The 11,921-nt window shown below is 42.4% G+C and overlaps 1 protein-coding gene across 1 annotated transcript in view; it reads left to right on the forward strand.

The window, feature by feature from the left end:
* Positions 1-5,207: 5,207 nt before the first annotated feature.
* LOC143294032 (neuronal acetylcholine receptor subunit alpha-10-like) overlaps positions 5,208-11,921 on the forward strand; it is a 131,446-nt gene continuing 124,732 nt past the window's right edge. Inside the window, exon 1 of the mRNA XM_076605431.1 lies at positions 5,208-5,324. The gene's annotated coding sequence lies outside the window, so the exon portion shown is untranslated. The remainder of the gene's footprint in view (positions 5,325-11,921) is intronic.

Here is an 11,921-nt window from a genome sequence, read left to right on the forward strand (position 1 = left end):
GACTGACAGATGGACAGACATAAACACATATACATAAACACTGAAAAAAATACATCCACATTCGCGAAGAGAGACTATCAACAACTCTTACCCTTCCATTTGCACCCAAAACACGCTTCAGTTTTCTCTCCGCCAGTTCGTTTCAATAAAAAGCGGAACGTTCAAGGTGCATCAATCTGCACTCCCCTCCAACACGAAAAGGATTTCGGTGTTCACCAGTGTCCACTTCAGTGTGTTTGGAGTCTCTGCTCCCTGACTGTACTGACACGTCTTTAGTCACACAGATGGCATGGGGGAGGAGGGGGCGGACTGGTTGGGGGGGGAGGGTAAATCAAATAAAAAGAGAACATAGGGGATATTTAGATGTGACTCTTTGGGATCATTGCAAATTAGGAAACAGAGGGACAGAGTCAGAAAGAACAAACGATGTATCCACAAAATACTTAAGAAAAAAACCCCCACAAAAATCCAAGAAAACCACTTTAATTTCCTCTGCGATTTTTAAAACAATACAAGATTTTCTGAGATACAAAGAGAATAAACAATTCTTTTTCCTCCATTTCTATCCGCCCAAAATGTGAATATCCTTTCTGATTTCAGTGGACCAAAGGGACGAAAAACCAGGTTAAATTCCGTGCTTTACGCATATTACAGCAGACAGGCAGACAAATAAAAAGGTTTAAATGAAAATCTGACAGAAAAGATTACACAGTGAGCCAGAGAGAGAGAGAGAGTGATATAGATGGATAGATAGATAGAGAGAGAGAGAGAGAGAGAGGGGGGGTGGAGGAGAGAGAGAAAGAGAGAGCAATGAGAGTGAGCGAGAAACGGACTGAGAATGAGATTGAGACTGAGACTGGATCAGAGAGACACAGACAGCCTGCAGACATAGAGAAATACACAGCCATCAATGGAAAGAAACATGAGGGATGGGGGGAGAGAAAGAAGAAAAATTAAAACAAAGAAAAAAAAAGGAAAGATTCTAATCTTCCAATATGTAACCAAGGTGATCCCATCTTCTGTTTGTGTTTGTGTTTTGCTCCAGTTACGGGAAGAGCAGTGAAGATATGATGATCCCCTAGGCTACTACGAACACGAAAAGGCTTTCAGTGTCGAGTGTGGGAGCAAAGGACGTGGTCGCCTAGGAAGGACCGAACCACACGCAAGGCAGAACTTTCTTCCCCTCCACTAGATCTTGATTGGTGGTGGCGTGGGCGCTAGTTATTCGGATGAGATGATAAACCGAGAAAAATTCACTTTGATGGTAAAACAAATACACCTGCTCACAGAAAAAAAAGAGGTCGGAGCTGTACTGTAGCAACGCAATCTTCCCGGGGAGAGCAGTCCGAATTTCACTCAGAGAAAGCTGTTTGTCAAGAAGCAAAACAATACAATACAACGCAACGCAACGCAACGCAACACACACAATAAACTACAATGCAAGCTGATGTCAACTTTCTGTCCTCACATACATACTGACACAAGGGGATTTTGCCCTTCCAACGAGATAGGGAGTATGGAGAATTTTCAAAAAGTAAACACAGAACGCACAGTGAGTCTCTTCGAAGATGGGCAAACTGTTAATGATACATTACTCCTGCTTCATCAGCACCGAGAGAGAAAGAGAGAGACAGAGACAGAGAAACACACACACACACACACACACACACACACACACACACACACACAGAGGGGATTCTGATTGAGAGAGAGAGAGAGATAGGAGAAAGAGATACAGACAGTGACAGAGACAGGCCCAGAGACACAGTTTTCAACTTTTAAGATTTTGCCAAAACGGAACACAGCATTGCAGTTCAGATTTTATGATTACAAAATCCCAGCAAGAAGACTACATCAGCCATTCCTCTCTTGGAGCGGAATGTAAAATTTGCTAGCTTCAGGAACATCAAACACAGCAATGTGCCTAGTCCCATGGAAACTGTTATCCTAAAACAACACAAAACCAGTTCTAATTTTCAAAGCAAAATTCACAATTTCCTCCTCCGACGAGAAGAACGCAGCATTCTATTTTCCCTTGGGTGTGGGAGGGTGGGGGAGGAGGATTCAAAGTTTTCTTTGAAGAAGAATCATAAATCAAATTCAGTTCTTGTGCGAATTTAGAATTTCCTTATAACAAAAGCATTCCTTATAACAAAGGCAAAATGATTGTAACAAAACTGTGAGGACTTTCTCTGAACAAGCCAGTGGCACTCCCAATTTCGTGGGGTGAGGGGGTGGGGTGGAGTAATCTCTCTTCTGCAAGGAAGAACAGCCTCACACTTCGCCTCTCTCCTTAAGTTACAAAAAACAAATGATGATCTGTGCATATCAATTCTCTTTTTGTTGTTGTTATTGTTGTTTGTTTTGCTTTGTTTTGTTTTGTATTTGTCATCACCACGTACATGAATCAAAACAACAACAATATTATTGAATAAACGAACCATTAAGTTTATGTGTGTTCACAAACAAACGTATTATCCCGTGGCCACCTCCACCACCCCTAAACCTCCATTCATTAAAGCAAACAACATGCATGTACACCGGAAATTACCCTATCAGTTGTTCTTCACAAGAAAAGGGAGACAACAGCTAAGGTAAACCATTTCAACTTGGAGAATGTCCCCGCCATTTCTCACCTTTTTTTTTCTCTTCTTTCTTTTTTTCTTTCTCCTTTCTTTCTTTCCTTCTAACCTTGGCTGGCAAGAACAAATCGCCACAAACAGCGACGGACTGTAATTGATTTACCGTGAAAGACCGCACATTGTCCCCACATCACTGGGAGAACCTCATCAAGGCTCAGGCAGAGTCATGGTGGACTGTCGTTGGTGGGATGTGGTGGCGGTCTCCATTCTGGGGGGCGGAGCTCACACAGTCTGGCTCCGCGACAAAGAGATTATTATCGTCAGTAGGGAGCTTAGTTGGTCTTGTTCTGTTTATGTCAAGTAAGAACAGGCATTAATAAACACACCGAAGTGACTCAGGAGCAGTACATGGTTTTCTCTGGTACGTGGCCTCCTGGCAGCCTGACATCCATATTTCTCTGTGGACTGCCGACGCTGGGGCTCATACAGTGGAACCCTGGTGTGGCCGTGTATGTGGGGCTCGGAATGAGCTGTGTGGGCGTAATGCCACTGAAACGGCGCAGATGATGATAGGGCAGCAAAATAAATTCTAAACAAAACAAAACAAAATAAAACAACACACACACACACACACACACACACACACACACACACACACACACACACACACAACTGGTTCACTCACAGCTAGTTCGTTCACAGATCAATGGCACGCGCAATCGTGTTATTGGCGAGCAACAAGCAAGTAAGCGATTTGAAATTCCACGAAAAGCGATTGCAATGACGCATTCAATTTTTCTCGTTGGTGAAAGTTAACTTGCATTCCACTTGTTATTTTGTTCTGTTGCTAAGAATACTACAACGTCCTTCACTCACAAGAACAACTTGTAGCTTTGTGTATTGGACAAATATTTTTTTTTAAGTACATGCAGAAGTAAAAGATATACCTTTCGTTTCGTTATTTACTCATGCTTGAAACAAAAACAACAGCAGTAGCAAGCAGTAACAACAGCACAGGTAAGACAGTCGCACAAGGAGAACAATTGAGTGGTTTTAATTCATCATTTTTTCTCATTTTGCCCCCACCCCTCACCCCCTCGCCACCCTCCATCCCTCCCCCACAACATCGATTTTTGTTAACCAGTGAAACCATGCTAAACTTGTGCCACGCATGCTAGAAAAATCAACCATGCATATACAATGCTTCCAATTAATTTCTCCTTACTGTAAATTTCTCTTTGGAGATTTTGGAGTTGACTTGAAAAATGCATGTACAAGCTCCCCAACACTAGTGACTCCTACCCTACTCCTTCGTTGGGTGGACGAAGAACCTCATCTCATCACATCAAGACCTCATCAAAGTGGCGCAGTCAGTTAACTCACTCACAGTTCGTTCGTTGGGGAGGAAAAGCAGATCAATAAATAGCATGTGAGTTCTGAAGCAGCCGTGAGAATCAAATAAGCAATTTCACTTCGAGTGTGAAATTTTGAATTTCCTGATCATGCCAAAAAAGCAAAACCAGAACCGATTGTAACGATCGATGCGTTAAAGATTTGCTCACCCATAACAAGTTATCAGCACTCCAGTTTTCTTTGGGAGTTGAAATAATAAAGTATCTTTTTCCTAAAAGAAAAGCAGTTAAGTAACTGATTAAAGTGTATGCAAAATGTATACATGATGATCTGTGCGAAATAATTCACATTGTTTTGTTATTACTGCACGTTTGAGTTAAAAGATAAAAAAAAACATACTAAAACATGGATAAAAAAAGGAAGTAAAATGCTCCTAAAAGAACTTTCAAAAGTTCTTTCATTCTATTTCTTTTCTTCTTTTCTTTCTTTCTGTCTTCCTTTCTTTTCATTCGAGCGATTTCAGCCAGCCGCAGTCAGTGAGTGAAACATAAAAAAGAAGGATTACACCGCATGTAGCGAGGAGCGATTCCAATTAATTTCTCGTGAAAATGCGCACATTTTCCCTCTCCACTTCGCCGCATGGCAGGAGAGAGAGAGAGAGAGAGAGAGAGAGAGAGAGAGAGAGAGAGAGAGAGAGATCCCCATCACATCAGACGACAGGGCCCTGCCATCAAGGGCGGCCAGTTGGTTGGGGCTGGGCTGGGCCACTGGGCAAGGCAAGGCAAGTCCGGATCAATGGTCCGGCGAGGGCTTGCGGGCAGCAGAGGCAACAGCAGCGGCGCTGAGTGACAGACAGACAGGGAGGGTTACGTCGTTAACACGGCAGTTGCCAATCTGACGTACGACACGACCACGGCTCGGAGCCAACACGTTTCCGATATACCACATCTGTACCATCCCCCTCCACCCCCCGACCCCCACCCCCCACCTAAACCCCCTTTAGCACTGACTGACTAACAGCTGCACGTTTACCCAGATTATTGACGCGTGGTAGACTTTTACCCACCTCCATCCCACTCTGTCCCCCTTCCTCCCCATTTCTCCTTCGCCCGCCCGTCCACCCGACTACTCCTCCCCCTCCTCCTCCTCATGCGCACGTCGCTTCTCCTACTCAACCCTCCTCCTCCTCCTCTTCACTTTTCGCCCTGTTTCAGTCGGGGCCGAGACTTGACTTGTTGCTTGCGGCGTGTCCACGTGAGGAGAGGAGCAAGAGTTTTTGCGTCTCACACACTCTCTCCTCTTCCAAGGAAAACAGGGCGGGGAAAAGTTTGGAGTTTCCAGATTCTTTGGACTTCCGAGATGTTTGATTTTTTGCTGGGATGCGGGTTGGTGAGTATGTTTGTTTGTTTGTTTATTTTTTGGTGTGAGAACTTTGTTTTGAATGCTTTTGTTGATTGGTTTGTTGAAGTTTCGTTTCTAATGTTGTTACATCAACATGCGAGTACGTGTATCTCTCAAAGGAAAGGTCGTGTTGGTTTGGGTTTTTGTTTTGTGTTTTTTTAGTTATGTGTGTAATGATTTGTTTGTGGGTTGTTTTGTTGTTGTTGTTGTTGTTTTTTGTTTGTTTTTGTTTTTTGTTGTTGTTTTATGCCCCCTTTTAATAGTTTTGCCCATGCATCTGTTTATCTATGTGAATATTAACACACACACACACACACACACACACACACACACACACACATGAATATAAAATTACGCAAATCGTATACTGGTTACTTTGCTTTTCAGGGTGCTTTCATCAGTTGAATATATATTCTTTTCAACAGTTTTATGATAGTGTATATCTTCATACGCTTCATATATGAACGCAAACGCATACCTAAAAGTGGACATCAATGTACAATTCTATTTGTGCACTTCAGTTGAATAGATACATGAGGTGGTGCTGTCTGACGAGAAAAAAGAAAACAAAAGAAAGAAAACCGTGGAGCGTTTATAGTTGCATCCAGTACAAAAGATCTACTCTTTTGTCGCTCAATTTATTGTACTACGATTTAGCCTACCGTTGTCGTTGTTGCTGGAGATGATGATGACGATGATGATGTATCACTGCAGATGATGTTTTAGGCGATGAAAACTTTTTTTTTTTAATTATGAGAAGTATGTGCAATAATTAGAACACAGCTGTAAAAAGAATTGGGAAAAGTGTTCCCAAACTAGTGCAACGAATAGTGTTTATTTATTCATTTGTTTGTTTGTCTATTATCTATTTCCCCCAATACCAAACGTTATCATTTAATTGAAATAGATTAAAATGACACAAGCCAGGGCTTCTCAAGGAAACATTGATTTAATAAAAAAAAATTAAAAAAAGAAAGAAAAGAAAAAGATATCATTGTAATTACACGTTCAAAACCAACAAATATGTGGGTTTACCAATTGCCGCGGAAATCGTTTACAAACAAACACTTGAAAGAACAGAAGAAATTATGAAACTTTTCGGTGTGTGTGTGTGTGTGTGTGTGTGTGTGTGTGTGTGTGTGTGTGTGTGTGTGCGTGCGTGCGTGTGCGTGCGTGTGTGACATCTGTCCTACCCTTCCTCACCCCTCAGCCCCCCTCCCCCCCACCCCCTCCCCCCAGTCTGTTTCTCCCCACTCAACACTTGAGAAACCAATTAGCATCTTCTCCTAAATTGCCTCCTCCTCCCTCCTCACCTTTTCCACCACGAATATCGATTTGTTTTTAGGGCGACTGGGAAACCATAGAGCGACGATTGGTATTCACATCTTACTCTCACACAGCTGTCGGTGTTGAGTTGGTTGGTTTCTTAAAAAAGAAAGAAAAAGAAAAAAAAAGGCTATCTCCGTTGATGATATTGAGTTTAATTTCAAAACGAAACAGACTCTCTCTCTCTCTCTCTCTCTCTCTCTCTCTCTCTCTCTCTCTCTCTCTCTCACACACACACACACACACACATGACCATGAACCTGAATATAAAAAAAAATTAAAAAAAAAGAAAAGTACTGACAATAAAACTACCAAGACAGTTTCGTAATTCTGTTCGTATTTGTGCTACGCGAAACTATACGAAATCCGTTCTCCTTCACAAACATCGGATTGTTTATAACTACGAATAAATGAAAGATAGAAAAATAAAGAAACAAACTAAAACAACATAAAAAGTAAATAAAGCAGCGTAACATAAAATGTCTGTAAAGTATGCTCAGTTGATAAATAAAGAAAGGAAAATCTGCGCTGACACACACACACACACACACACACACACACACACAGAATCCACTGAATTGATATAATGGTGGTGTTCTGCTGCCTCATATGTAATCAGCCCACGAAACAACAGGGTTCACAAAAAGATAAGGAACACTGGCAGACTGGCAGTTTCCATCCTCAGGGCATGGTGAGCTGATGGTGAATTTGGGGCAGACAGCTGTGTATGCAGCCACTGTGATGAACATCGCTCATAACCACAGGCGCTTTTTTTGCATTTGCGCTTCCATATTATCTTGACAGTGAAACATCTTTTTTTTCTGCGTTCATGGGCTGCAACTCCCACTTTCACTCGCATGTACACGAATGGGCTTTTACGTGCATGACCGTTTTTACCCCGCCATGTAGGCAGCCATACTCCGCTTTCGGGGGTGTGCATGTTGGGTATGTTCTTGTTTCCATAACCCACCGAACGTTGACATGGATTACAGGATCTTTAACGTGCGTATTTGATCTTCTGCATGCATTTACACACGAAGGGGGTTCAGGCACTAGCAGATCTGCACATCTGAAACGTCGATTGGAAGGGCATATGCATCCTGTACAATTTAGATCATTTCTCGATTTTTTTTTATTATTATTTTTTTTTGCATGAAAACGTACCTGATTTTATGAAATGGTCTGTAACTTTCCGTGAAGTCTGTATAATTGTGGTGTGTTCTACAGCTTCTGCTGAATTCAGCACATGGACGAAACTACATTAATTTCCTCTCAAGCCTCCCGTCCAATCTCCTCATAAACGGATAAGACTTAATACTTTGCGATCATGAATTCAAATGTTATGAGTATCCCTGGTGGAGCTGACCTTACATTCACAAAAGCTTTCACAATTCTGCCGACAACGAAACAAGGGGCAATTGTCCCAGTGATGTTAAAATTAAGCGTATCATTCTGGACAGGGAATTTATGAAGCTTTACATACATGAACATGTGTGACATCTACAGTGACTGGGAACGTTGATGTTTTTTGACTTTTTTACGTTCTTTATCAGTTGTTTCTCTCATTGAATTAACGTCTTCCTTTTTACGAAACCCATGGAGTACTGTTCATTATTTTTATTTCTAATGTATTTCAAACATTTATCTTTGATTCTGGTGGGTAAAGGGTGGAGATTTTTACGATCTCCCAGGTCAACGTATGTGCAGACCTGCTAGTGCCTGAACCCCCTTCGTGTGTATATGCAAGCAGAAGATCAAATACGCACGTTAAAGATCCTGTAATCCATGTCACCGTTCGGTGGGTTATGGAAACAAAAACATACCCAGCATGCACACCCCCGAAAACGGAGTATGGCTGCCTACATGGCGGGGGTAAAAACGGTCATACACGTAAAAGCCCACTCGTGTGCATACGAGTGAACGCAGAAGAAGAAGAGGAGAAGAAGATTCTACCCTCCAACTGTCCTGTTTCTCCCAACTCATCACACAACATCCACCCTCCTCTCCTTTTTGTTTATTTATTTATTTATTTATTTTTTTAAACAATGTTGAAATTTGAAAATCAACACTTCACTCAGATGTCAACAATAACCGCTGTAATTTCAAGTGATGTGACATTAAACAGAATTCTTTCACCAAAATGAACATGAACCGACATGATCTTAAACACAGACACAGAAGGATCAAGCGAGTTACCGGCAGTGTCGGACGGAATCTTATTTCCTTTATCTGACCGCTTGGTGTCGCGGAAGAGACGCGGTTGGCGATTTACGGCAAGACAGACGGCCTGGATTTGCGTCATGCTGCGGGTGCGGGGAATTGGAATCAAAGGGACTTACGTTCGTAGGAATCGCTCAATGTCCATTGGCTTTTGGCTTGTGAAAAAAGAAAAAAAGAAAAAAGAGGAACAACAAGAAGAAAAAACATCTCAAGGTGTACACAACGATCACAGGAGGTTGAAGGGAGTGTGAATCGTATCATACGGCATTCCATTGCATTGTATCGCATCGTATCGTATCGTATCGTGTTACTTTTTGTCACAAAAGATTTCTAGGTGTGAAATTCGAGCTGCTCTCTTCTATGGAAGCCACAGCGCAACACCACCTTTTTTTTTTTTAATTGTTATCTTTCCCTTTTTTTGCCAGCAAGTGTGTTTTTCTTTACAATCCAAATAGAGTTTTTCTGCATGTTTGCCAGGAAAAATCTTTTTGTTGCCGTGGGCTCTTTTACGTGCACTAAATGCATGCTACGTACGGGACCTCGGTGATCGTCTGACTCGAATGGCTAGCGTCCAGACCGCCGCCACCAAAGGTCTAGTGGAGGGGGAGAAAGTAATGCCGAGTCTGGGATTCCATCCAGCACCCTCAGATTGTCTCGCTTCCTGTGCGGACACGTTACCACTTGTCCACCAGCCCATTGTTCGTTCGTAGTACTCGTTCTTTGTCCTTTGGTTTTCGCCATGGTGTGTGAGACAGAGAATCTGATTGGCCAGTGTATACAGATGACAGGTATCTGAAAGGAGTGTGAGAGTGAAAGTTGCGAGACACCACGAGCAGGCACATTACGATTACCATTCTTTGTCTCCTTTCATCTCTTCCTTTGTTTTCCTTTGTATTTAGTTATTTTTGCATTTATTTATCTATCTTTTATTTTTGTATTCGTTTCTTTTGTTTCTTTATTTCCTTTTATTTCTTTTTTTTTTTCATTTTGACTCTCTTCCCATTCACCCTCCCTTCCTGCCTTCCAATTTTTCTTCTGTTATTTTCTTTATTTATATATATATTTTTTATTTAACGTTCTTCTTTCCTATCTTCCTTTTATTCTTCCACTTTCTTTTCTTTTCTTTCTTTCTTTCTTCCTTCATGCTTTATTTCGACCTAAACCCGGAGAATCAAGGCGTTCTTGATGGGTTTTTTTTTCAGTGTGTCTGTCACCCCAGCGAGAAAATCTTGAAAAACAACAACAACAACAAAAACAACAACATGAAAACTCAACGCCACAAGGGCGAAGAATCGATATCGATAGGAGCCGAGTTTTTAAACAGCGGTATGATTTATAGCGAACCATGTAAAAGTGAAAACGGCCGTGATCTTTCCTCTCCGGTGCTGCAGCCTATTCGTTCCCCTGGTGGCCTTTACCCCGGGATTAAACCTGGCCAGCCTGGATCAACCCCGGGATACACATACACTAGCCTGTGATTCCTCCTGTTCTTCTTCGTTCGTTGGCTGCAACTCCCACATTCACTCGTATGTACGCGAGTGGGCTTTTACGTGTATGACCGTTTGTTGTTTTTTTTATCCCGCCTTATAGGTAGCCGTACTCCGTTTCCCGGGGTTAGCCTGGGACAAACCCCGGGGGCAAACTTCAACCGGTCAGAAAGATAAGATAAGATAAGAATAACTTTATTATCTCCACCTGGAGAAATTTGGTCAGGTGCATTATCACAACATAGACAAGTAAAGAACATGGGGACCATAACTGTAAAAGCCAACAACAGCCCCAACAAATATTACGAAGATACAAATGTAAAAAATATCACATACATCGTTTCATACATACATCCACACACTGCAGGTAATAACTAGTATTCTTAATGTAAAAACAGAAAGAATTAAGAAACATTATTTGAATATAATTATAAACATAGCCTACTATACTGCACATTGATTATAATAGACAGATAAGATAAGAATAAAGATGAATTGCGGAAAACCACAACCAGATAATCAGCACACACCCGCACCGCACCCCCCACCCCCACCCCACCCCACACACGCAGATAACTTGATCAAACAAGAGTAATAAACATATGTTCTCAAATAAAAGCATTTCACATATTCGCTTTTAAAAACATTGCCCCTAAATGGATTTTAACCCCCACCCTCGTAATGTGTAATTATGGGAGTCATTCTAGGCTTGCTTCAAATGACATCGGGGGGTAAATTTGGTCCAGTTAGATTCAATATAGGCTTTTACATTGTATTTGCATTTGTATTTCTTTTTTGTCACAACAGTTTTCTTTGCGTGAAATTCGGGCTGCTCTCCCCAGGGAGAGCGCGTCGCTATACTACAGCCCCCCCCCCCCCCTTTTTTTCCCCCTGCGTGCAGTTTTTTTGTGTTTTTTTTCTTCTTTTTTTACTTGTTTTTACTATCGAAGTGGATTTTTCTACAGAATTTTGCCAGGAACAATCCTTTTGTTGCCGTGGGTTCTTTTACGTGCACTAAGTGCATGCTGCACACGGGACCTCGGTTTATCGTCTCATCCGAATGACTAGCGTCCAGACCACCACTCAAGGTCTAGTGGAGGGGGAGAAAATATCGGCGGCTGAGCCGTGATTCGAACCCGCGAGCTCAGATTCTCTCGCTTCCTAGGTGGACGCGTTACCTCTAGGCCATCACTCCACATTTACCCCCCACCCCTTTCCACCTTCACATTTATTTTGCTGCAGTTCAGATATAATGGAGATAGCAGAGGGACCGGTGGAGGGGTCAGTACAGGATGGTTCAGAACTACCCTCCTCCCCTCTCCCCCCCCCACTGCCCCTCCCGCCCCATACCCCTCCAAATCCCCCACTTCCTTTGTCAACAGCTTGATTAGACCCGTAGAAAGGGGGGTAATTTCCAACCGGAGAGGGTCGATCCTGATTACCCACAATTGACCCCCGGGACGACTGACCGTCTGAACATGGCCGGGAACGCTGAAGAAGAAGAAGACGACCGCTGGATAGTCATTTGAGGCCGGCCTAGAATGACCCCGAG

The sequence above is a fragment of the Babylonia areolata genome, chromosome 19 (genome assembly GCF_041734735.1).
Source record: "Babylonia areolata isolate BAREFJ2019XMU chromosome 19, ASM4173473v1, whole genome shotgun sequence".
Taxonomy (NCBI): Eukaryota; Metazoa; Mollusca; class Gastropoda; order Neogastropoda; family Buccinidae; genus Babylonia; species Babylonia areolata.